Source organism: Carassius auratus, chromosome 43 (assembly GCF_003368295.1).
Source record: "Carassius auratus strain Wakin chromosome 43, ASM336829v1, whole genome shotgun sequence".
Taxonomy (NCBI): domain Eukaryota; kingdom Metazoa; phylum Chordata; class Actinopteri; order Cypriniformes; family Cyprinidae; genus Carassius; species Carassius auratus.
In genome coordinates this window covers 20,192,932-20,218,973 of record NC_039285.1, presented here as the reverse complement: position 1 = coordinate 20,218,973, position 26,042 = coordinate 20,192,932, and positions in this window count along the sequence as shown.

The following is a 26,042-nucleotide window of genomic DNA, read 5'->3' as shown; positions in this document are numbered from 1 at the left end:
TTTAGGGATTCAGAAAGTGCTTTTGTCCTCTGTGATTTGCTGGAATGTGTGAACATTAAAAGAGAGAACATCCTGGTGAGATATTACAAACGCCCCTAGCTTTCTCTAAAAACAGAAGCACCTTGATTGGCAGACAGGCAGAAGAATCTTCAGTGTGGCTTTATAGGTGCCTTGCCTATATCTGTTTGGGAATATAACTTTGATTGATAATGGAATTTCTGTGTTAATAATTTATTGCACTAAACTGAAGCACACTGATATTTCACAACATTAAGGTGCATGGTTGCCAGCATATTGCTGTATGGTTGCAGTTGAAAGGGTGCTCAAAATGTAACTTTCTACTAAATTTAATTAGTAGATTTTGCGATTTGGTAACACTTTATTTAGGGTCGCATAACTAGTTTCTTTATTAGCATGCACATTACTAGAATATTAGCCATTTATTAGTACTAAGCACAAGGCCTTATTCTACATCCCTAATTCTACCCAATACCTAAACTTAACAACTACCTTACTAACTATTAATAAGCAGTAAATTAGGAATTTATTGAGGAAAATGTCATGGCTAATAGTGTATAAGTGTTCCCTATTCTAAAGTGTTACCAGAAAGAAAGAAAAAATAAAATTTCAGTAAGTTAACAAATAGTAAAACAAAATCAAAAATAAAACATGAATCAATATATTAAGTATAATTTAACTGAAAGAAGAAAAAAACACTTGCAAGGTATTTAGTACAAATATATATATATATATATGTATATATATATATATATATATATATATATATATATATATATATATATATATATATATATATATATATATTAATGAGACTTAATGTCATAAACTGAGTCAGCAGATCTGATTACCAAGAAATCAGGAAAACTACTGGTCTCAGCACAGAGCCTTGAGGAACACCACACGAAATGAATGAACAGTATGGCATATGAAAACATTCTATTCAGGGCCATAGAAAGTGTATTGACTCAGTGTATCTCAGTGTGGTATGGGACAGCTCCAGTCAAGACAGCAAAGCCCTGCAGAGAGTTGTGTGCTTAGCTGAGCGCATCTCAGGGTCTGCTCCCCCCTCATCTACCTCAAACAGTGCAAAAGCAGAGCTGCTAAAATCATAAAGGACTCCATCCACCCCAGAAACCATCTTTTCATTTTGCTGCCATCTGATAAGGGCTTCCGTAGCCTGATAGCAAAAACTGAGAGACTTAGGAGGAGCTTCTTCCCCCAGGGCATCAGGCTCCTAATGTCACAGTTCATGCTCGTCTCATGTTACATCATGTTGATTGTTTCATGTGGTCGTTATTGTTGATCATCAATTCGTCATCGCTTGGATCCTTCATCCCTCCTCACCAACGCACTCAACTCACCACCTCACTCTCCTGTGCTGACATCAGGGTCCCTGCGCCACCCACCATTTTGCTTCCTCCTAAGTGTCATAATGGCAACAAAGGCCCTCAGATGAGGGGAATACTCTAAAGCTTGACCTGAAGAGCGACTCCTCAAGGGGGCCCACAAGAGCCTAACAACCTAGCATGCACAAAGCTTTGTGAGAAAGCACTAGGCACTGTGATCTCAGCATAGCAACTCTCAAAAGGAGGGGAGCTACCAGGCTCAAGAACAGCTGATCAGGGAGGCTCACAGAGTGCATCAAAACCTGAAAAAAAAATTAAACAAAAATACTACGGGGCAGTGTGCTCAGCATAGCAGACACCATGCTAACCTAATACACGCTTAGAGGCTCAGATGAGGCTCAGATGAGGCTCACCAAGGGCCTAACAACTCAAACTTGCTATAAAAAGTCAGCAGTCATCTTCACCAATAATGTAAGCTACATTATACACAGTTCCTATTCTGAAAAAATAATAGAAACTAAAAAGAATTCTGTAAGAAAAAGCATTCCTCATCAGATTCCTTCCATGCCCCACCAATCCCTGTGATCAGCCTGATTAACTGCCTCGGCAGCTACGAGACCCGAAACGTGGGTGAATGTTGCTAAATTCTCAAAGAGAATCAAGCATTATCAATGCAATCACATCTTGCAACATAGCAATCTCTTCTCCGAGAGCCGTACACAGTCTGTTCAAACACTTAACTCCCTCAAGAATCTGGTAAAAACCGAAACCGCCGCGAATGCATTGCATTAAGCTTGTTCAAATTCCCCCAAGAGGTGTATGCGATTTGTGCAAATGCTGGCAAAAAAAAAAAAACTCAAATAATTCCGCGAATGCCACATCAGCACATCCTTCTCTCTCATGAGTCAAAACGCATGTGAGCTTTGTACACAAGTCTTGAAGACAAAAAAAAGAGGATGATGTGTTCTACAGGTGACCTTTTATATCCACAGTCACTCATTTGCTAACATCATAGGCTTCCACCTGCCAATGTCAAGTTAATCCTTGTTTTTTCATTCATGCTTCAGACATCGGCCACACTGACAGTGTTCCCATTGCGCCGTCTAGAGGACACAGCGTGGAGTTCCCTTTCGAAAGGGAACTTTTGGCTTTTGATAGCAATCTTAATTGGAAGAAACTGTATTTAACTACAGGATTTATCTGTTTATCGAACTTGAGTACAGAATCGAAAGTAACATCCAAATCTTTCACAGACAGTTTCCTGTAGGAATCCAGATCTCCAAAATCACAAAAGAACCCAAACAAAATGACTCTGTTTTGCCCTCATTTAAAAGTGTAAAAAGTTTGAAGAAAACCAAGACTTAATATTGGACAAACATGTATTCAGTGATCCTCAGTCTATTTTATAATTTTTCCTCAAGGGGAGGTAGATTTGCATCGGCATAAGGATGGACCCCAGAGGAAGCATATATAATGAGAACAGAACAGGGGTCAAAATGGAGCCTTGAGGAACTCCAAAATGCAAATTAGAGCTAGATGAAGAAAAACCATCAAGACAAACAGAAAACATTGTGTCTTAAATATAGAATTTAAACCAGTCAAGAGCACAATCTATAATGCCCACACACTGTTCAAGACGTGATATAAGGATTCTATTATCTAAAGTATCAAACACACCACTTAAAACTAACAGTAAAAAGTATCAAATAGTCCCCTGTATCTACAGACAAGAAAATATCATTCAACACTTTTAAAAATGCAGTCTCAGTTCTAGGATGTTTCCTAAACCCCAATTGAAATTTTTCAAAAATACTAAAAATTGGTTCTAAAAACTCTGCTGTTGTACTAAGACTGCCTTTTCCAGGGCTTTTGAAAGAAAAGCTACATTTGATAGGATGGTAGGGTCAAGATTAGATTTTTTGAGCAAGGGTTTAACAATTGCATGCTTTAGGTATTTTGGGACAAGTCACTGTAAGAAGAAACTTGTTTATTATAGCTAAAATACTGGACCCAACAACATCAAAGACCTGAAGCAAGAACCGTGTGGGTATAATGTCTTGCAGACATGTAGTTGGTTTTATCTGCTTAATAATACCTTGAAAAAAGTTTAAAGAGATTGTCTGGAATTAATTAAAGGTAGAAGTACAAATAGAGGGGTCAGGCCAATCACAATTTGGAGGTATATTAAGTTGTCTTATGTGAACTATTTTATCTGTAACAAATGAATCTGTATAACTGTAAGCTGCTATCTATCTATATCTATGTATATATCTATCTATCTATCTATCTATCTATCTATCTATCTATCTATCTATCTATCTATCTATCTATATATATATATAATTTGAATAGTTTAATGACACATTTGTTTGCATTTGATTTTGTGATTTCATTGACTTAACCTAATGGTTACCCTACCAAACATTTGTGGTACCAGATAACAGCTGATGGGGCCCTCAGGTCAAAATCCGTCCTGGGTCAATAAAGTTGATCAATCTGTGGGAAGATGTTGAATGATTAGAGTTCTGGCTATATTCTAGTGAGAGGGGGTTGTAAGTCCATTAGAGTGAATTACAATTTGCCCACGTGCTGTACTAAATAATGAGATGAGGTTTAATGTAGTGATTAATATCTGAGTCTGACATTTATTGTGTTGTGTATATGAGTTGGTGGGTGACTGGCACAAATGTTGTTAGCCTGAGACTGTCCTCTGGGTGGTTGGAGCCTCGGTAACAGTTACTGAATGCAGAATTTATTCTGAGCGTTGTCTGGTTTCAAGTTTAACCATGTCTAAATATCACATAGCTACTGCAAACATCTCTTTGGTCAGCCAGATACCTGATGGTCACAGCTGCAGTATGGACCACACTTTATCCTGATAATCAAAAAAAAAAAAAAAAAAAGGCTCTAGAAAACTAATCTTGTATTAGAATATTATTTGGTAATATTAAGTAGTGTAACTACTGTGCCATATTGTGGTTTAAAAGGTCTCAGATTTGATTGTCATTCTCTCTGGCTAATGGCTGATCATCACCGATAGTCACTCTGGGACAGCTCACCAATTATGATGGAGATTATGAATGAACAACATGATTGAAACTTGTTAAGAGTCTGCTGATCCTTCAGAATCACACATTGTCATAAGGAAACGACACTCCAATGACTTGTATCTATTCTATTACTTTACCCAAGGCTACACTTAGGGTTAAAATAAAACTGTCATCATTTATACACTCTTGCTGTGAATATAAGAACTGGCTTATAAATTTATGAGTGTGAATTAGAATTTATCTCACACTACTGGATGGAAAATGACAGGAAGATTAATTTACATATGTGTGTGTGTGTGTGTGTGTGCATCCAAAACTAAATTATTACAAAATAAATATATTTTTAGGTGGCATTTCAAACATTTATTTTTATTTATTTATTTTATTAATTACTCCCTTATATGCATGTTTATAATGTTATATATTGTTATAATTTCATTTTCAATTATAATTACAATTCTGCATTCTGTTGCCTTAATTCTAAATGAGAAGACATTTTTGTGGTGCAGGATAGAAGTCGCTACAGCAATTTTCCATTTATTTGACTACCCTCCTAAGACCTGGTAGAATTACAGATTCAAATAATTAAGAATTTAATATTACCTCATAAAACGCAGCTCAGTAGTGAAGAATATTGAAAATGTGTAGATCATCTTTATACATTTGTTTTATATTTGCATACCAAATCGAATACACTGTTACACTTCTGGGGATTTGTGGATCTGCTGCATTAAAACAGCAGAGAAAATAACAAATATTCAGTCACTTCACCAGAGTCACGTGGTTCTGATAGGGCTTGGATCTGTAAGAAAAGCTCTGAAAATTCAAAAGGTCAAAAGAATAACAACATGCCCTTTTATTACATGCAATGTAATTTGAGATTTGTGTTGTATTAAGTCTCAGTTGCCATTGGCACATGTCACTTTAAGATTGAAATACTCACTGATCTATGAAGAAAATGTCCATGCAGTCAGGCAACATGTGGAGAGCTATGTGTGCAGCTGGCATGCTAACATTTCGAGCTCTTATCACGATCCTTTGACCTGGTTTTAAAGAATTCCAAGTGTGAGACGTTGTATTTGTTCTCTGTGGTCCTAAGATTGAGTGAGGCAACAGGAGCCCTGAGGCAGGGGAGACAGGGGAGGCAGGGGAGGCAGGGGAGGCAGGGGAGGCAGTGGAGGCAGGGGGTGGGGGACAGGATGTGGATGGGATTTGTGTGGTGTGTAAGATGGTTTTACTCACAGTCAAAGAGATATTCATTTGGTTCACAAAAATACACAAATCTCACTCTTTCACCATTTTAATTTCTGATTCATAGTGAAACTCATGCACCCTGTCAACAGCAGCACATCCAGGTTATTTTTTATGTGAGGTTTATATTACATAGATTTCAGTTCAGTTTCTATTTGATCCAGTATCCAGAACTGTCATTGCACCTGTGGACCCATATACAGACTATGAGCAAGGAAATGCTTTTCAAAAAAAAAAAGAAGAAAGAAAAACTATTATTATAAAAATAAATAAATAAATAAATAAATAATAATAACAACAATAATAATAATAATAAAACCATTGTCTGCCCACTGAGAGACCAGCAATAACTAATGACAAAAGTGAGGAAACACAGCTGACACTATGAACAACAGAAAAGAGATGAAGAACGCAGAGAGCTCCAGCTGCGAGGCCCTGCATAAATGATAATGAACTCATAAAGCTCATCTGTGCTGGGAAAGGAGATAAAGTGTTGTAATCTCACTCTAGCTAAGCACCAGAACAGAATTCAAACTGCCACTTTAATACCTGCACGTGTCTATGATTGGGAGAAAGAGAGAATTAAAAGAAAGATAATCGTTGTAAAGAATTCATAAGTCTCATATAACCCAAACACAAATGTTTGGATGAGAATACAATGCAGTACAAAACAAACGCACGTCCTTTATTTACAGATTTGTGATGCAATATTGAGAAGATATTGTAGATCGTGTGATTATTGGTTTGTCAGTGTTATGATAGCAGACTAATATCAGCCTGGAACAATCAGAAAACTCAATATAACTACCTAGCCATTTGACATACCTTCCATTGCAAAACATTTCAGCTTACATTGCATTTAGCTGACGGCTTTAACCAAAGCGACTTAAATTGCTATATATGTCAGAGGTTGCACACCTCTGGAGTAACTAGTGGTTAAGTGTCTTGCTCAGGGACACATTTGTGTCTCACAGTGGATTCAAACCCAGGTCTCTCACACCAAAGGCATCTGTCTTATCCACTGCGACAACACCACCCATAGCTTAATAAAACATCTGCCCTTCACTGGGGCCTGTATGAGAGAGATGAGTAGAGAGTGAATATATAGAGTTATGAGCATTTGTGAGTGAGTGAATCAATGAGTGTATGCATGTGTGTGTGTGTGTGGGATGTTATATGTGTATTGATCAGTGTTTATAATTGCATCAGCAATATTTATGCTTTAAATAGAATAATCCATTAGAACATGCAACAAGCAACAGTATTAGATTCAAGGTTCAAGATTTTTATTTGTCACATACACGAAGTGTGAGTCAGGTCCGCTCCATGGACAGTGCAAATATTAAAGAATATAACACAGATGAAAATATACATAAATATAGGTATGAAAAAATGAAATAAATGTAAACAGTTAAAATATAAGAATAAAATATGAAAAGTATACTTTAGAATTAAATATAGAATAAAAAATAACGTACATGAAAGTATACTGTAGTCTTAAATATTAAGAAACACAGGAATGTACAAGAGGCAATTGTGCAAACAGGTTGTGACACTCTCAGTATGTAAATATGAGGTAGAGAATGATGAATATCTTACTGATTAAGTGAATATTAAGTGGAGAAAACTGGATGTTAAGAGGCTGGTTTTGAGTTTATGTGTCAGAGATGAAAGACAGGAAGCAAAATGCAAGTAACTTATTTATTAGGAGAACAGTAAGAAAAGGCTTCAGTAGACGGTGGTTGGCGCAGGGACCTCGATGGCAGCACAGGACTGTGAAGAGTTGAGTGCGTTGGTGAAGAGAGATGAAGGATCCAAGCGATGACAAATAATCCGTAAACATAAAACTGGAACAGAGTCACGAGACAAAAGGCAGAGCAGGACGAACCAGACATGAATCAGGGTGGACTTCTAACAACGATCTGACAAACAAGAGACGAAAGACAGGGCATTAAGCAGGCGGTTGGAATTGCGTGCAGCTAACGCCCACATGAAACAATCAACATGACGTAATATGAGAAGAGCAGGAAATAAAGCATTCATGAACTGTGACAGTACCACTCCTCCTGAGACGCCTCCTGGCATCCCCAGACTCCTTACCTGTCGGTTGTAATCATCGATAAGGGAGTGATCCAGGATGTCTCTAGCATGCACCCAACTTCTCTCCTCCGGACTGTAACCTTCCCAGTCCACCAAGTACTAAAATCAGAGCCCCTCCGTCTTGAGTCCAGAATACGATTAACCGAATATGTAGGTTCCCCATCTATGAGTCGCGGTGGGGGGACTGGGGTAGGCGGATTAATCGGAGAATGAAACACAGGCTTTATTTTTGAAACATGAAAGGCAGGATTAATTCTCCTGTACGCTGGAGGAAGTTTAAGGTGGACTGCCACCTGACTAATGATCTTGGTGACAGTGAACGGGCCAATGAATTTGGAAGCAAGCTTATTGGAAACAGAATGGAGAGGAATGTTCTTGGTAAAAAGCCACACTTTTTGACCCAGGACGTATACGGGAGGCTTGTGGTGATCGACTTTAGCCTTGGTGTGCGCCCCCACTTGGAGTAGAGTCTCGCGGGCTCTAGTCCATGTGCTCTGATACCTCTGGACAAAGGAGTGAATGGAGGGGACCGCGACTCCAGATTCCAGACTGGGAAAAATTGGTGGCTGGTATCCTAAACTACACTCAAACAGAGAAATGCCCTTTGCTGATACAGGCAATGTATTGTGGGCGTACTCCACCATAGACAGTTGCTGGCTCCATGAGGAAGGATTCTTGGAGACCAGACATCACAACACCCTTTCCAAATCTTGGTTGGCTCTCTTGGTTTGATGATTGCTCTGGGGAGGAAACCTTGAGGACACACTTACAGTTGCTCCCAGCAATCTACAAAATTCAAAGAAAAAAAAAAAAAAAAAAATTGGACACAAACTGGGGTCCCCTGTCGGAAATTACGTCTTTCCGGCGGGAGGGCGGTAATAAAATCTAGTGCGATATGGGACCAGGGTCTCGAAGGAACCAAAAGGGTAACCCATCAGGGGGTCGATTGGAAGTCTTACCAGTGGCTCAAACCGAGCAAGCCAAAACAAAACTGTGAACGTAGCATGCCATAAGTGGCCACCAGAATCGATGTTTGACTAAAAACTTAGTACGGTTAACTCCTAGATGACAAGCCACATTGGAACAATGCCCCAACTGTATAACATTAGACAGTAATCTCTCTAGGCACAAATAACCAATTCGGTGGGCACCCAGGCAGAGGCGTTGCCCTTTCTAAGGCTGTCTTGACCTTTGATTCGACCTCCCATGTGAATGTGGAGACCACCAATGTCTCTCCTTGTAGCAGGTCTGCAAGCATTCTGGCTGCCTCCCTCTCGGCGACGGCCCGATCAAACACTTGTTTCATCTCAGCTGCGAGCCTATGGAATGAGGCACGGAATGGGTTTTGGTTCTCCTACACCGCTGTCCCCCATAATGCCACTCTCCCAGTCAGCAACATCAATACGAATGTAACTTTGGCTCGTTCACTGCTCGTTGCTGCTTCCATGTGGTGGTCAGATGGTTCTGTCAGGGATGAAAGACAGGATGGTTATTACTCCTAACTTAGTACTCTAGCTTCTGAGTTGTTATGCGGTGTACTCTGCTCCCTAGAGCTCCGCTTAGACATAATTATTAATATGTAGGCTTTATAGTGAGCCTCACTAACTGTCACTAGCGTTGAGTGTAGTCAGGTCTCCTCTCGTTTTAGAGATATGCTGAGACCCCCACTCCTAAGAGTTCCTCAGCTAGGATTGGGTGTTAGGCTTCCTCTCGTTTAAGAGAGTTATCCTTCTGAAGCCTCTGCTCCCTAAAGCTCCGCTTAGACAGTACTATTGGTATGTAGGCTCCTTTTTTGTGAGTCTCGCTAACTGTCTTTAGCACTGAGTGTGGCCGGGCCTCATCTCGCTCTAGAGAGTTGTCATGCTGAGACCTCCACTCTTAAAAAGTTTCTTGAGCATTGAGTATTGAGCATTGGTAGGTTTCTTCTCATTTTCCACTCACCTATTTGCACATGTTCTAATATCTACATAAGTGGTCAGTGCGAACGCAAGACTCTGCGCACTGTCTGAAATCCTGTATGGTAGGGTTATGTGTTTTAGCTTTGTTCCCTTTCTCTGATTTGGATAGACCCTGGTACCTTGGGCTCTACTTAACCAGTGTGTCTCTACCAACACACTTTTAAGCATCGCTCCCCTCAGCATGGAGGGTTATGGTGAGCAGGGTGCTCCTGTTGACTTACTCTCTGTTAGGAGAGTCATTCTGCTGAAGCCTCTGCTCTCCAGAGCTCCGCTAGACAATACTAAAGAAAGGAGGCTCATTTTTTTATGATCCGCGCTTACTGTCTTTAGCGCTGAGTGTTGTCAGACCTTCTCTCAGTTTAGATATTCGTTATGCTGAGGCCTCCACTGTTAAGAGATCCCCTACCAGGGCAAGCGTGTTAGGCTTCCTTTCGTTTCAGAGAGTCATCCTGCTGAAGCCTCCACTCCCCAGTGCTCTGCCTAAGCAGTAATAGGAGTGTAGGCCTTTCTATTTTGAGCTTTACTTACTGCCTTTGACGCTGAGTGTGGCTATGTCTCCTCTCATTCTAGAGAGTCGTTATGCTGAGACCTCCATTGTTAAGAGCTCCCCTACATGGGTTGAGCAGGTAGGTTTCCTCTCAGTTTAGAGAGTCATCTTGCCGAAGGCGTTGAGTGTAGCTAAGTCTCCTCTTGGTTTAGAGAGTCGTTATGCTAAGACCTCCACTCTTAGAGCTCCAGACTCTGGTGGGTGAGTTAGTCTATTATGATTGGAGCTTGAGCCTGCCGTAAAGCCTTAGTGGTTTTGCTAGCAGGGAGGCTTTTCCTTAAGTCCTGACTTGGGGAAACAGTTACCTGGGCACTTATCCCTCAGCATGGTGCCGTTGGTATTCTGTTCCCATAGCGGCCTCTAGAGGATGCAGTGTGGAGTTCCTTTTCAAAAGGGAACATCTCAAGTTAAGCATGTAATCCTGGTTCCCTGAGAATAGGGAATGAGACGCTGCATCATACCTGTGTCTCCTCAGACAAAAAGGTGCCGTTTTATATCCACAGTCGCTCATTTGCTTACGTCATAGGCTTCTGCTTACCAATGTCAAGTTCATTGTCGTTATTTCATTCATGCTTCAGACACCGGCTATGCTGACAGATTCCCATAGCGCCCTCTAGAGGATGCAGGGGGCTGCATGTAACCTGTTCTCAGGGAACCATGGTTACATGCATAACCTGAGACATCTTTTATCGTTTTAAGGGCTCGAGAGAGTGATCCATGCCTTTTTGTCATCATGGCTTGATTATTGTAATTCCCTTGGGAATGAGTCAGTCAAATATAAATCTACTTCAGATGGTTAAAAATGCAGCTTTCAGACTTTTGACTGGCACCCGCAAATTTTACGTATCTCGCCCGTATTATGCTCTCTGCACTGGTTGCCAGTCCATTACAGAATTGAGTTTAAAATGTAACTTTTTGTGTTTTTTAAAGCTCTGAGTGGAATGGCTCCTTAATAACTATGTGATCCTTTCAACTGAAATACTGTTAGATCGCTTCTGAGGTCTTCTGATCAAAAAAAGTGTTGATGGTTCCGAGATCTAGACTTAAGTTGAGGGGTGCCTTTGCAATTGCTTGGCCTAAACTTTGGAATAATCTTCCAGTCTTCCTTCGATTAGTTTTTTTCAGAATCTGAATTTAAATTGAAGTTAAATCTTACCTTATTTTCAAGGCTTATGACACTCCTTATTATAAGGAATAAGGATCTGTCACCTATAAGTGTCTGTTGTGGATTTTCTCCTCTTTGGGTCTTTTGAAGAGACAGTAGTAAAAAAAAAAAAAAAAAAACTTTTTTTTTTACAGGTAAAAAAAACTGGAAAAAATAAGGTAACGGAAGCTATATACGCTGAGTTTCATTTAATTTTTGTGTCATCCTTAATTTGTTCACAGAAAGTAAACTTAAATAAGGAACTAAGGACACAGTTGAAGTGATCGCGCCAGTTCACACACGCACACACACACACACACACACAAACACATCAGTTCCAGCATCGCTAACTTGTGTATATAATAAATAATAGTTTAGCATTCAGATACGTTACATTGCAAATATGGAAATAATATGGAATATTTGGATTTGTGCCAAATGAGAGAGGTAGGATACACTAGCACAAAGCTACGTTTCGCAAACAGTTTGGTGCACAGGCCTTTAAATATACTTCTCAAGTCTGTGAGAGATGCATTCAGAGTCAGCACATGGTCACTGTCTAGTGGGCTTTGTTTTCAAGTATGCAACTTGAAATTCACTGTTCTTCTGCTGACGGCCTGTTATCAAACAGCGTTGCATTGCTGCGTGCATCCCTTCAGGATTGGGGGTGAACTGGCTGTATTCACTGCAAGGCCTCATGCACCAAACTGAGATGTACATACCATGACGGTTCGGTACGAATACATGTATCATTCCACCCGTAATATATATATATATGAAGAGTTCAGATGCAAAAGCCTCTAAATGCCATCTGAAATTTTCATCTAAAATTAGGATTTTTATAAGGCTCCTATATTTATGTTCAGTTATTTTACTTTAATAGCCTGGAAAAGGACCTGCACATTGCAATTAAAGTAAAATGACTCAACCTAAGCATAGGAGCTTGATAAAAATCCTAATTTTAGATGAAAATTTCAGATGACACTTAGAGTCTTTTGCATCTGAACTCTTCATATATATATATATATATATATATATATATATATATATATATATATATATATATATATATATATATATATATATATATATATATATATATATATATATATGTGTTGTGTGTGTGTGTGTGTGTGTGTGTGTGTGTGTGTGTGAGGTCAACTGATGGACTTATACACATCTAGACTCTTAATTAATTATGTTTCCTTATGGAGTGAGCATTTGAACGTTTTGTAATATCTCCTTCAAGCCATTTCTCCTGCCATTGTATACCTGCACTCACTCACATCGTTAACACATCCCTTCAGACTGGTGTTTTTTCATCAAAACTTAAACAGGCTCGTATAACCCCACTTCTGAAGAAACCCACTCTTAACCCAACTCTTTTAGAGAACTACAGACCAGTTTCCCCTCTACCTTTTATTGTAAAAACACTTGAACGTGCTTAACTCGACCGTGTTGAACTAACATATTGTTCCTAACAAAAGGTTGGGTTTGATTGTTTTTTTTTAAGTCGCTTTGGATAAAAGTGTCTGTTAAATTACTAAGTATAAATGTGTGTATATGTGTGTCCATTTTTGACATTTGCAGTGGCTAATCTCTAAAGTCAAGGCTCCTGGCAGTCAGAAGCCCCAGGGCACGAGCTCCATCAGTCCATAATCCATGTTACTGACACATCCCTGAAAGAAAGAGACAGAGAGAAAGAGAGAAAGCATGCATGCTGGAGAGGATAGTTTTAACTAAGTAGGTGAAGGACTGTACAAATACCCACTTATGAGTAGGAGACAAGCTGGGCAAAATGCTTACTGGAGCAAAAGAAGGGGAGGAGAGCGAGAGACAGGACAGATTTTTACCTCATCAAGCCGTATTCTGTGATGGGTCTTTGGTGTAGAGATGCGCCCAGCAGCCGTCCAGGAGTGGAGAAACGAAATTAAGTTATTTCATCTGATAAGGAGGAGCACTGTTGCGCCCTGACACACATACTTATACACACACCTCAAAACACACACACTGATACAACTGCTAATTTACTAAGGAGAATCTCAGCAACCAAGGTGGGCCAAAGTCATTAAAACATAATAAGAATGATCTGGTCCTAATTAAGCCGAAACACAATCACAGATTTCCACTCTTTCATGCAGACACAGACGCTATCATCTCATTAGTTTCTCTCCTCTCAATCTTTTCTGCTCAGCAGTTCCATCATTAACGGTCATTTGAGGCAATAATTTGTGTTAATCTAAAATTGTTTTCCTAACTGAGAGACATTCACAGATATATGTGTTTTTGGACGCTTAATACACTGTGTGGAAACTGACTTTTTTTAAATCACTGATACGAATAAAAACACTTATATAAATATGATCACAACTAGCTGTCTGAAAAAGCTTTGTTTCTTTCTTTCTTTTTTCTTTCACTGTTTTTTATTGTATTGGGAAAAGAAAAAGAGATGTCAAATAAAAGGATAACCACTACTAGATAAAAAAACACAGACATTGTAGAATAGCATACTCTATATATTCACCCATCTGTGCCTCAGCTCACTCGGTTAAGACTGAGTGCTGATTCATTGTGACATAAACTATCAGTGCAGCATTTTGTCATGCTACATGGCTACTTGTTTGGAAAAGGCAACTTTGTTCCTGAAGAAATAGACTATTTTGTAAACTGCTGAGTTAATTTCACGCTATTGAAAAATACAGATCCCTTAGCAGCATCAAATGCAGGTAGTTACTCTCCAACAGCGATACACACTCACACATATAAAAATGAATGCACATAAACATACGCATCCATACCATCATTAGCTGGTCTATTTTTCCAGTGTGTCTTTTCTGATTTGATATAGTCAGTCTACAGAGGGGTAATAGGGTCACAGGGTGAGTGTGTGCAACTGAATTAAACAAACTGTCATTCGTGTTGTATCATCCTTGACCTGTGCACAAGCTTTATTGACGTTCACCTCTGCACCTGACACATTTGATTTACACCTTCACAGTAGCCTGTGACAAAAAACCTGTCTTAACATGTGCTGATACTGCTATGGCAGAATTGATCTGACCCAGAATAACCTTCTCTCCGGTGTCTCTATGAGTCATACAGAAACAGCATACACATATCTGCACATTTAGCATATTTGCCACAGCATGAGTTTGACGAAATTAATATCTGTGCTGACTATATTTGTTAATGACCCCTGACTCTGTCATTTGGACACATGCAAATAGTGCATTTTTGTTTTACATTGTGTTTGTTTGGCTTGAGAGAGAGAGAGAGAGAGAGAGAGAGAGGGGGGGAGTTTGTTTTTGTTTTATGTATTATATAATAATTTATTCCTTATTCATGTAAGTACAATGCTTTGGCAATACAGCGCAAGTCATTCCAATAAAGCTCATTTGAATTAAAAGAGAGAGAGAGAGAGAGAGAGAGAGAGAGAGAGAGAGAGAGAGAGAGAGCTAGGTTAGTAGTATTGTCTTTCAATTTTGTTGGCCACACCCAACTCTTAATTCTTCGGATGTTAAGTTTATAGTCTATAAACCCAGAAGAAAATTCGCATTATCGAGCCATGGATTCCCTGGAGAATTTGCTACTGATCAATAAAAACTACAAATAAGCCTCCAAGGTTACATGTCTGATGAAATCATTGTTCTTATTATATTCGATACAGTTTTGCAGTACATCCCAACATGATTATTCTTGGAATTTGCAGTCTTATTTATAATTTATCATATGTCATTAAATAAGGATATCACATTTACCTTATTATGTAAGATTAGATGTAGCTACAACAGTCATAATAGTCACTAATAGCTATAGTACAATACTGACAGAAAAATAAAAAAAATTCTGAGAGCAAAAGTAGATTTAGTATTCAGTTAAAACATATACAGAAACAGATTTAAATATACATTAAAACACTGCACAGTCCTTAAAGTATTAATTAAATATGCTGATCCTTATTAAAGATGAACATTTAAAGATCCAAATCCACTGTAATACTGACAGTTAAAGAGCCACACAGATGGGAAAAAAAAAAATTACCTGTATTACAGTGTATGATGTAGCTGTCCATCTGTGTAAACAATGTTCAAATAATTAAACCAAAAAGTACACGATTTATAAAGTTATTGGCTTCTAAAGTAAGGAGTTGACTCTGAATCGCTGAAACGAGTCGTTATAGATTTCAAATCTTTTGCCCATCTCTATGTACATCATTAGGAGCACTTTGCATAATAATCTCCGCCTACCGTCTTGGGAGAAACGGAACTCTGACCTGCCCCATCCCCACACAAAGACGCTCTGTTTGGTGTGAGAGCATCATGTCGAGGAGACCGTTTGTTTTATTTTCACTGCCAAAGAATGAAGATCAGAAGAACCAATGGCTAAAATTCATTTTTACCACAATACCAGAGCAATACAACAAATCCCTTATGTTGTGTTCACAACATTTCACTGATGACTGCTTTTCTAATCTCGGTGAGTACAGCAAGATTTTCAAAGTGTTTGGCCATAAAAGATGGTTCATTACCAACTTTATTTAGAACAACGAGCATCTCCGAATCACAACGCGAAGTATGATTATGAAGTTATGTGTCTGTTTTCTCCCGAGCATCTTATCAGTATGTGTGCTGTCTGCAGCCTTTGTTTGTGCTGATCGTCATGTACAAACACGTCATTAAAATGAAGTGTAACTCCGTGAATACTCAACGAAGAGACATGAGAGAGATATCTATAGAAAGCTTGACATGTCTACTTTAAAACTAAACAAGTGCTGCTAACAGATATTCTGTGATAAAGTAATCCATATGAAAACAATGCGATGTCTGTTTTTCATGTCTCCCTTTGTTATATCCAATGTGACCACGCCCCCGCGCTGAACGCGCTATTCAGATTCAATCTGAAGCGTGCGGCTTGAATACACCCACACAGAAGAAAAAGCAGCGAGACTGTTCAAGTTTTTTATTTTACTGTTTGCTTCGCGATGAGAGGAATAAGACATAATTCACCCCAAACAGATGCTAACGCATAGTTTACCGTGGAGGTGTGTGCGGAACAACCAATCCAAACTGGTTATGTTAGTTGACCAATCGGAACACAGTATGCTACCGAAAGGTGGGGTTTAAGGAAACTGAATCTTTTGAACAGCTTCGCGTGAACCGTTTGGGGATCTCTGAGAATTGAGGTAATTTTAAAATTATATTTTGACAAAATGACAATGTTTTTTAACCTTGGATGGATTTAAACCTAATGTACAGGACTTATAAACAGTGATAGGAAGCTTAGAATTTTCATCTTACTGGCTCTTTAAATATTTATGACATTCCACTTACTTAAATATGGGGGGGGTCTAAAGTCGCAAAAATATACCAAACTACATTCAGATGCTTTAACAACACAGACAGCAACAAGTATATAAGGCTACTGTCATTTTAAGAGTGCACGGATTCCATACACATAATGTTTTCCCTTAAATGTTTGTGTTTAAGACATAACCAACATAAATGTCCAAGATGGACATTTTTACATTTTAAGCCTGTGTGACGAGCAGCTTTCTCTGTGCACGCTTCAGTCAGTGTGTGAGTAGTTTTTTTTTTTTTTTTTTATCTTTGCAAATCACCTTTCCTAATAATGTGCTAATTAGCAAGCTTCACGATTAATGCAGCTAAAATAAACAGTCCCTCAGAGAGCAGGTCGGAATAGAGGGGCGGTATCAAAATCGCTCATTAACATTTAAAGGGAAATGCTACAAAACTGCATGGTCTGAAAAGAGCTGTTTTTGAGATACATGTGTATACAAGTGTGTGAAAAGACAGCTGAAGGGTGACCTCACCCTGACCTGTGTTTTATTGGAGAGGTAAGAAGGACACTGGCAGATTCATGTCAGTCTTGCTTTTAAATAGACTTTTTTATTGTTTATAAATATATCAACCTTCCCTAAGACAGTTGTATTGAACATCAATCAATACAAATACTGTTGCCTTCATTATGATGGCCTTCAAATACCTGATTGTGCTTCATGTCTCCCTGATATGTAAACATTAATAAAACACTAATCAGACTCGACATAATCAGACATTATTGGTTCTGTCAGAGGACACCGGGTCATTTATCTTTAGCTGCTTCTACAGTCAAGCCCCTTCATTCCAGTTCACAGCATGTATCTGAGCATCTGGGCATTTATAAATATTAAACAAAAATGCATATGCAATCACTCTGAGCCCAAAACAACAGGATAAACCCACAGAATGAATGCAGGAGAATAGCTGAATCAAAATGGCATTCCATCGTCATGCAACAGGCAGAGAAACGCCTTTCCCTACATCTGACAGAAGATCTTATAGAATAAGACATATACACAGAGGAATATCAACCAATTATTACTGCTGTGATGATTTCCTAGATGGAGATATTGTGTGTTCTTAGTGATTCTTAGTGAGCTTCCTGTATAAGTTACATTTAATGGCAACAGAGATGCACTTCTGACACAAACTCATTGCTAAAATTAGGGACCTTGTACCTTTTGCCGAATCACAAGGCAGCATTTTATTAAGCAGGGCTCAAATTGAGGGGGGATGTGGAGGAAGGGAATGGGGATTGGGGAGGGGATGGCATTCCCTTTCTTGAAAAGACACAAAGCAGATAACCCCCCCCCCCCCCCCTTTTACATCCCCTTTAGATATTGTTGTGTTTTATGTAAAAATAAAATATACAATTAAAATTATGCATATTAAAATTATCTACATATAATATGAACTCAGTATTGTAACAAGGTGTGCACAAGCTCACGCATGTTTTCATTATTTTCCATAGAAAATGGTTCAAGCACAACTTTTGACATTCTTTAAAAAGAAGACAACTGAAGGTATATTTCCTTGATTCAAGTTTAAAGACATCTCCCTGACATTACATTACTGTGCTGTGACTGACTTGTGTACAGTTCGGGTATGCAAACCCAAGTTCAGTAAATAGTGTTCACAAATATCCAACCAAACCAAACTCTGAAATCAAATGAAACTGGCTGTGCAACAAAAATTCTAGCAGATATTTGTTTGTGTTTTGACTACTTTACACATTTTATAAGCTTTCATTACTTCTCAGCTAGTAAACATACTACCATATGTGCACACATACATCAAGCACAGTTATCCCACCACATACAGTAGCATTGCTTTGGATGTGAGTTAGTAAGTTCACTCACAAAATGTAGCTCATAAAAGCAGTCCAAACGGGTTGTGACCTTATCCTCAAGCCTTTTGTTTTGTATCTTTAGGTTTGGTGTTAAAAATAAGAGGGTGAACGCTAAGCAAACTAGAACTAAGTATAATTTTTTTAGGTTTAGGCCAAGAATCCCAAAACTTTTTCCACTATAAGGTTCCATGGGTGTTAAAGGCTCTTTATGGAGCCACTGATGCCAAAAAAGAACCTTCATTTTTAAGAGTGTATGCATGTGTGCTATGCATTTTGTGGTATTTAGATGATTGTGTTATAAGATTAGCAACATGTTAACATCAAACTATATTGACATTATTTGTTAGTCGAGTCTCCTATATGTTTTAATTTCTGAGCACTGTCTGTATGACGCACAGCGTTGCTTTCTATGTAGAGCATTTCAAGTAAGTCACTTATTTTGCAAGACAGCACGGAAGCTCACTAGGGTTTGGGACAATTCCATTGGGTGTTAATGCAAAGACTATGAAGATTGTAGTGTGTGTGCATACTGATAAAGACAATATGATTATGCATGCATTTGAAATGTCATTGAATCTATTGTTTCCAGATTTATTCATCTCTCGTCTCTAACCGAGAGCCAAAAATAAAAAATAAAAAAATAAACAGAACCATGACCAGGGTGCCAAAGTGGATTGTTCACATATCTGTCATGAGAGAACAATAATTTATTTAACAAGCACACTCATACCTTTGATGGCTTTATTAGCAGGAATAGCCCCTCCCAGTGTGGCGAAGACTACCTAAAAGGGGGGGAGGGGATTCATTGATGTCTACTTGACCTGGAAAATTCACATATCCATGAAGAAATCTGAATAAAGCTGAGCATTCTGACAAACAAACGCACAGACATAAGCACGACAGCTCAGCATGGGGTTTGTGATAAACACTGAAGCCTCTTGTTTTGCTGTTACAGTGGGAAATATTTTATTGTTTTGTTGTTTCACAGGTGGTAGAAGAAAACAAGCTAATGGTTTACTTTTATGGGCTATCAACAGCAGCGGATTTCCTGTTCAGAGTATAAAACTTTAACAGCGAATATAGTGCTCGCAGAAATAGATTTCTAAGCATCTGTATTTGCAGCCGTATGATAATGCAAAGTCATGAGCTTATAAGCTTTCGATCATTTCACACTGCAGATTATGTCAATCTGATAACTTCTGTACACTAAGGGTTTGAGATGTTAATTACCGTTTTTCTCAATCAATTTGATACATTTCTCCAATCTCAGGTAAAAGCTCTCAAAACTGTTAACACCGCAAACTAAACACATTCTTATGCTGGCGAAACCATTAAGTATTCACTGCACAATGAAACACACTTTATTCTAGTAAGGAATTTATTAAAATTCAATATTAACATCAAAACTAAAAGTGTGTTCTCTGATTTTTATAACAAATTCAGCTGAAGATACAAATAAATAAATGAAAATACGTTTTTTATGAGGAATTCAGGTGTACAACAATAAGTTGTCAACCCCCCCCCCCCCCCCCCCCCCCACACACACACACAAATATATATATATAATGAAAATAAGTACATAGGCAAGAAAAAATATATAGTGATAACTGTACTGCATTCATTAATTATTTTATTCATCATGCCTCTCAATTACATCTGGCCAGAGAATTTAACAGAAAACATTTTCACGAGTCATGCATCATGGAGAAGAACGCCTTGAATGCTGCATCCATCCTTGACATGCTTGTGCCCCAATATCTCCACAGGCCTCTTCGTTGCTTGAAGACTTCCTTGGTTGTAAGGGTTGTGATCATGTACTTTCCATCTCCAAGAGGAGAAGAATTCATCAATTGGATTCAGGAAAGGAGAATATGGTGGAAGAAGAACCATCCTGAAAAGTGGGTGATTCTCAAACCTCTCGCACTAAAATGGTGGAATTGAACATTGTCCCAAACAACTACAAAATTCCGCACCATTTGCTCCTGATCACCCTGCAGAAAGAGGATTTCATTGAGGATGAGAAAAAAAAAAAAAAAAAGTTTGAAGTTTTAGTTCACACTTTGAAGCAGCAGTATACATAGATATGCCTAAATCTTTTCACATATAGTAGCATGGAAGAGTATATGGAGACATACTTAATTCATGAAAAATATATCTTTGAGTTGACAGTATTGACAGTAAAATTGCAGTAATTGGGTTGCACATACTTGAACAAACTGGAATCACAACTCCTTCACTCTAACGGAGTTCCTCTTAAAGGGCACTTTGTATACTTCATTCGGATAGCATTTCTTCTTAGAACACGGTCAATTGTGCAGAGACTGCAATGGTGGATATTGTTGATTGTCCAGCGTTATTGTTTGCTGAATTTCTTGTTGTTCTGGACCACCATGTCAACAATGGCATGTTCTTGTTCAACTGAACTGAAAAATAAGGGATTTTTGTGCACAGTGTTTTGAGAAAATTATGCTTTTGATTCATGATTTGTATGAAATGAAGGAGAATTTACTATCTGTTTAGGACAATTACAAAGTGTACTGATCACTGTTTTGAGAGCTGTTACTTGAGATTGGAGAAATGTACCAAATCAATTGAGATAAACTGTAATTTAAGTAATTGTTAGTTTATTCTGTTTCAGGTTTTACACACAAGATCAAAATGATCATAATATCCATTTAACGCAGCATGCCAGATTATTTTATTATTGTTTATTTATTTGTTTGTTTGATTGTTTGTTTGACTGATATTCAGATAAATCTTCAAATAATTAAAGAGGAGGTATTTGTTTGATGCAAATACATGTGAAAAATAATGTCTCATGAGACAAATGTTGTATGTATAACGGCAAAACCGGGCATTCGGAAGGATCAAAAAGACGTGACAAAGAATCGGTTTTAACGTTTTTGGAACCCAGGCAGGGTAGGACAGAGAAAAATCCAACCGGCAGAAAAAAAGTGCCCTCCGAGCCTGCCTGGAATTGAGTCTTTTGGCAGTTCTAATGTATTCTAAGTTCTTATGATCGGTCCAAACAATGAAAGGTACCCCTGACCAACCAGAGACGCCACTCCTCTAAAGCTAATTTGACAGTCAACAATTCTCTGGTACCAATGTCATAATTGCGTTCAGCAGGAGATAAACAATGGGAGAAATATGCGCGGGGATGCATCTTATCGTCTGAGGCAGCACGTTGGGAAAGAACTGCACCTATTCCCACCTCTGATGCGTCAACCTCCACCACAAACTGCCGTGTGGGATCAGGGGCTACTAAGATGGGATCTGGTTGGGTACCCGAACCCGTGCAGGACTCTAGTAGACCATGTTTTCTCGACTCGAGTTAGGAGAGTTGCGAAAGCGTGAATGACTTGTCTGATTACCAAGACGATTAATCCGGGCGTCCACACGGAGCGCCATGTCGATCAGACCGTTGAGAGTTGGGGGTAATTCGAGGAGGTAGATCTCCTTATGCACACGGTCGGCCAGCCCATGCAGGAATCGATCCCACTGCACCACCTCATTCCACTGGCACGCGACTGCCAAGGTGAGGAATTGGATGGAGTAATCCGCCACCGACAAGTCCACTTTTCGGCGGTATGATAGCTGATGAGCGGTGATGAGTTGGCAGCAGGAGAGGGTGACACAGGAACTGCGGGGAAATGAGCCGAGAGGTAAGTGATGAATCCAACATTGAGATGAGATGAGTGTATGGGGTTCCGAGGAGGCAAGAACATCCGGCGAAGAAACAACACAAGGAAAGCAGAACATGAGACGAGGAACTTGAAACAACGCTCTGACAAAAAAAAAAAAAAAAAAAAAGACGCTAGACAGGGCAATATATAGGGAGGAGTAATGAATGACAGCTGTTGCTGATGACAATTAGCGGAGACGCCCACAAGAAACAATCAGTGCTGATGAGCAACACACTGACTTCACCCACATAGTGAAAAACCCTGAGATCACGGTTTACCAAACGTGACAATTGGTCTTAAGTAATATTCTCATTTTGTGAGATACTGAATTTGGGATTTTCCCTTAGTAGTCAGATGTAATCATCAAAAAATAAAAGAAATAAACACATGAAATATATCAGTCTGTGTGTAATGAATGAATATAATATACAAGTTTTACTTTTTGAATGGAATTTCTGATTATATTTTAATTATATAACCAGCACCTGTACTCTTGCATAGTAGAAGTGTGTAAATTTGTAATGGCAAATTGGAGGTTTCAATGCACATGCAATAATACTGCTACTATTACTACTACTACTACTACTACTACTACTACTAATAATAATAATAATAATAATTGTATTTATTTATTTATTTTAGTTAAAATATTTTAGGAACAGTAGGTCATCCATTCCTGGCTTTAACAGTTATGCCATTTCACCCAGTGCCCTCATTTACACACTTTTAAACATGAACAGTGCCTGGGAGCAACCATTAATTAAATGTTTCTCAACTTCCTAAAGTGTGATGACCATGTATTAAATATTAACAATGTGTAGTGTGTGGGTATTTAAAATCTCAGTGTGCAATATGTGTTTAGTTTCTATGGATGATTAAATATCCCAGTGCTAGATGCGACTCCTAAACACTGACGGGTAGTGTTTTCTAAAATCCTGGGAACTTTCTGAATGCTCTTTATTTATGCACATTTTGTAAACATAATTTCATCAAAATAATTAACTGTTAGTTCAGTTAAAATCTGCATCACTCAACATAGCCCAAATTCTTAAAGTTAAAAGGTCATTAAAAAAAAATAAAAAATGCATGTGCCACTAGAGTTGCTAAATAGAATTTCATACAGAGTTTGAGTTTCATGAACACTCCCCCGTCTGCCATTGGTTGCACTCACAATTAGCCATGGATTAAGCCACTGTTACTAAGTAAAGTTAGTTAGAATTTTCCAACAAACAAATAAATGGGTCTCATTCACTTTGAAATCTGTGTGGTTTATCTCATATTAATATGCACAGGAGAACTTCGCAAGACAAATTTCGGTCTAATTTAAAATGTGTGCATACAAACATGAATTTGTTCTCAACCTTGTTCTAATCTTATAGAAGTTGGAGTATTTTATATGATAGGAACAATGTGCCTGAGGTTAGTCATTTGCATAAAACACACCCAAACCATCTCCATACCAAATATTTCTGTACAACATTTTTTTTATTTTTTTGTCACTCTCAATAAATACACATTGCTTTCTAAAGATTTCCTTTGACCTGAAGTATGCACAACAATGTCCTTAAACAATGCCAAATGTGACATCCTCAGAAACAATAAAATTAAAATACAATAAACACATTTCATGCAGACCCACATTACAGATCTCTCATTAACAAGCTTAACATATGCATAGCTGCATTGTTATATGAAGAGACCTTGCAGCTCAAGCTAATACTGTAATGCTAATGCATTTTTCTTACACTTTCACCGAATGAAAGATCTATGTATACAATTTCCTGTTAACACAATTATAAGACCAAGAGTATGATTTTCATCATCATTTTATTTACATTTTTTGTAAATGTGGTTTCAGTTGTCACTTAATTTATATATATAACTGGCTATGAACTGGACCAAAACAGGTTTTATTATTGGTGACAATTCTCAGCCTTAAGTAAACCAGAATCCCCAAATCTGAGCCTTATATTGAGAGTGAGGAGTTGTCGTCAGAGTACAGAGCCCCTCCCCTCGAAATCACGGTATCTCAGCCTCTCCATGTTGGCAGGATTCTGACAGCAAAACATGATTGTTTACGTGTGTTGTTAATTCGGTAGTAGAGGAGGTTCTCGCAATTCTGCACTGTTTTACCATGCCTGGAAGTCACTGCTTTGTTAAAAACAATTCTAATACCTCACACGATACATATGAAAAACATAGGAACAATGGAATACAGTTTTTTAGGTTACAACAAGCGCAAAACAGCTGTATTTGGAGAAGCTCTCAGGCATCCAAAATATCGACCAATACGAGCTCCCTGCAGTGGAATGACACAAAGACCTGGACCATTTACCTCTGTGCACATAGTATATTGACATTGTTTATTATCTTGTTTTTGGTGTAAGTTACTACACAATGCAGGAGTTTAAAAGCCACAAGTCACAAGTCACGAGACTTTCTGTTGTGGATGGGTGCAGGACTTGGCCATCTATAAGCCTCCAGGTGGTGAAAACAGCATTGTTCTGGCCAAGGTAAGTTTCTTCACATGCGTTTTAGTGTGTTGTAATTACATTGCATTTAATGGACACTTTTCGACCAAAATGACAAAGTAACTTATTTAACTGCAACTGTTTCGTAAACACTAGATTGTAACAAGATTCCGTTTCCAACATGTTTTGATGTAGGCTAAAGCTGTGTATGTTTAGGTATTTAGTTGTAATTAGATTTTAGCCCAATGACACATACTGTACCAGGTTTTTGTGTTGTGTTGTATTTTGGGGGCTGCAAAGTGGATAAACAAGATCTGGGTTGGCTAGGGTAGTTAAATGTGTGATTGCAAGATGTCAATGTCCTGGTTAGATTAAAGCCATTAACAGTGTGAATGCAAGGTGTCTTACACCAAAAAAAGATAATTCACAATGTCCATGTGCATGGAGATAAATGTTCCGGGCCTCTGTGCCATTCTGCTGCAGGGATCTCGTATGGGTCGATATTTTGGATGCCTGAGAGCTTCTCCAAATACTACTGTTTTGTGCTTGTTGTGAGCTTGTTCCTGTACGGTCCCTTTTCTTTCGCCTTATCTTTTTGCATTGCTTTACTTTCTTCCTTTTCTTTCTCATATTTGTAGATCCGTCTCTGTTATGACCCAAAAGAATCTTAATATTTTACATTATTGCATTATTACTATAATCGCCATTATTCATTTTGTGATATGCCTTGGAAACCCAGACAGTTAACATAGTGTTGGCCCAGATCTGGACTGACACTGCTTGCTGTCTGGGAATGTAGGCACAAACTATGCTAATAGAGTATATTAAACTGAATAAAAAAAATCTGAATTAAAACCCACAAATTATGTAACTGTGCTATAATTTTTTTTTGTTCTATTTATTCTTCTAAAGAACAAATAAACCAATAAAGAGTGAGTGTGTATAAAGTTTACGGTCTATAAGAGAAACGTAACGTAACTTAATCATAAGAATTTATTGCAGATGTGTCAAACAGCATTACCACAGAAATCCAAATGATGATGCATTGCAGTTTCAGTCATCTCTGGCAGAATATAAAAGTAGTGTGAGGAAAAGGGCATAATTTAAGTTGTTAAACGCTGAAGATACCGATTCACTCCGTCAAGGCATGCGTTTCTCATTAAAAGCATGCATCTCCGGAAACACGGCATGTCGCAATCTATGATGAAACCGGCGAGCACCAATGAGCATTTGGTATCGCTGCCGTAAAACTTGTTGTAAAACTTCTTAATGCAAAATTG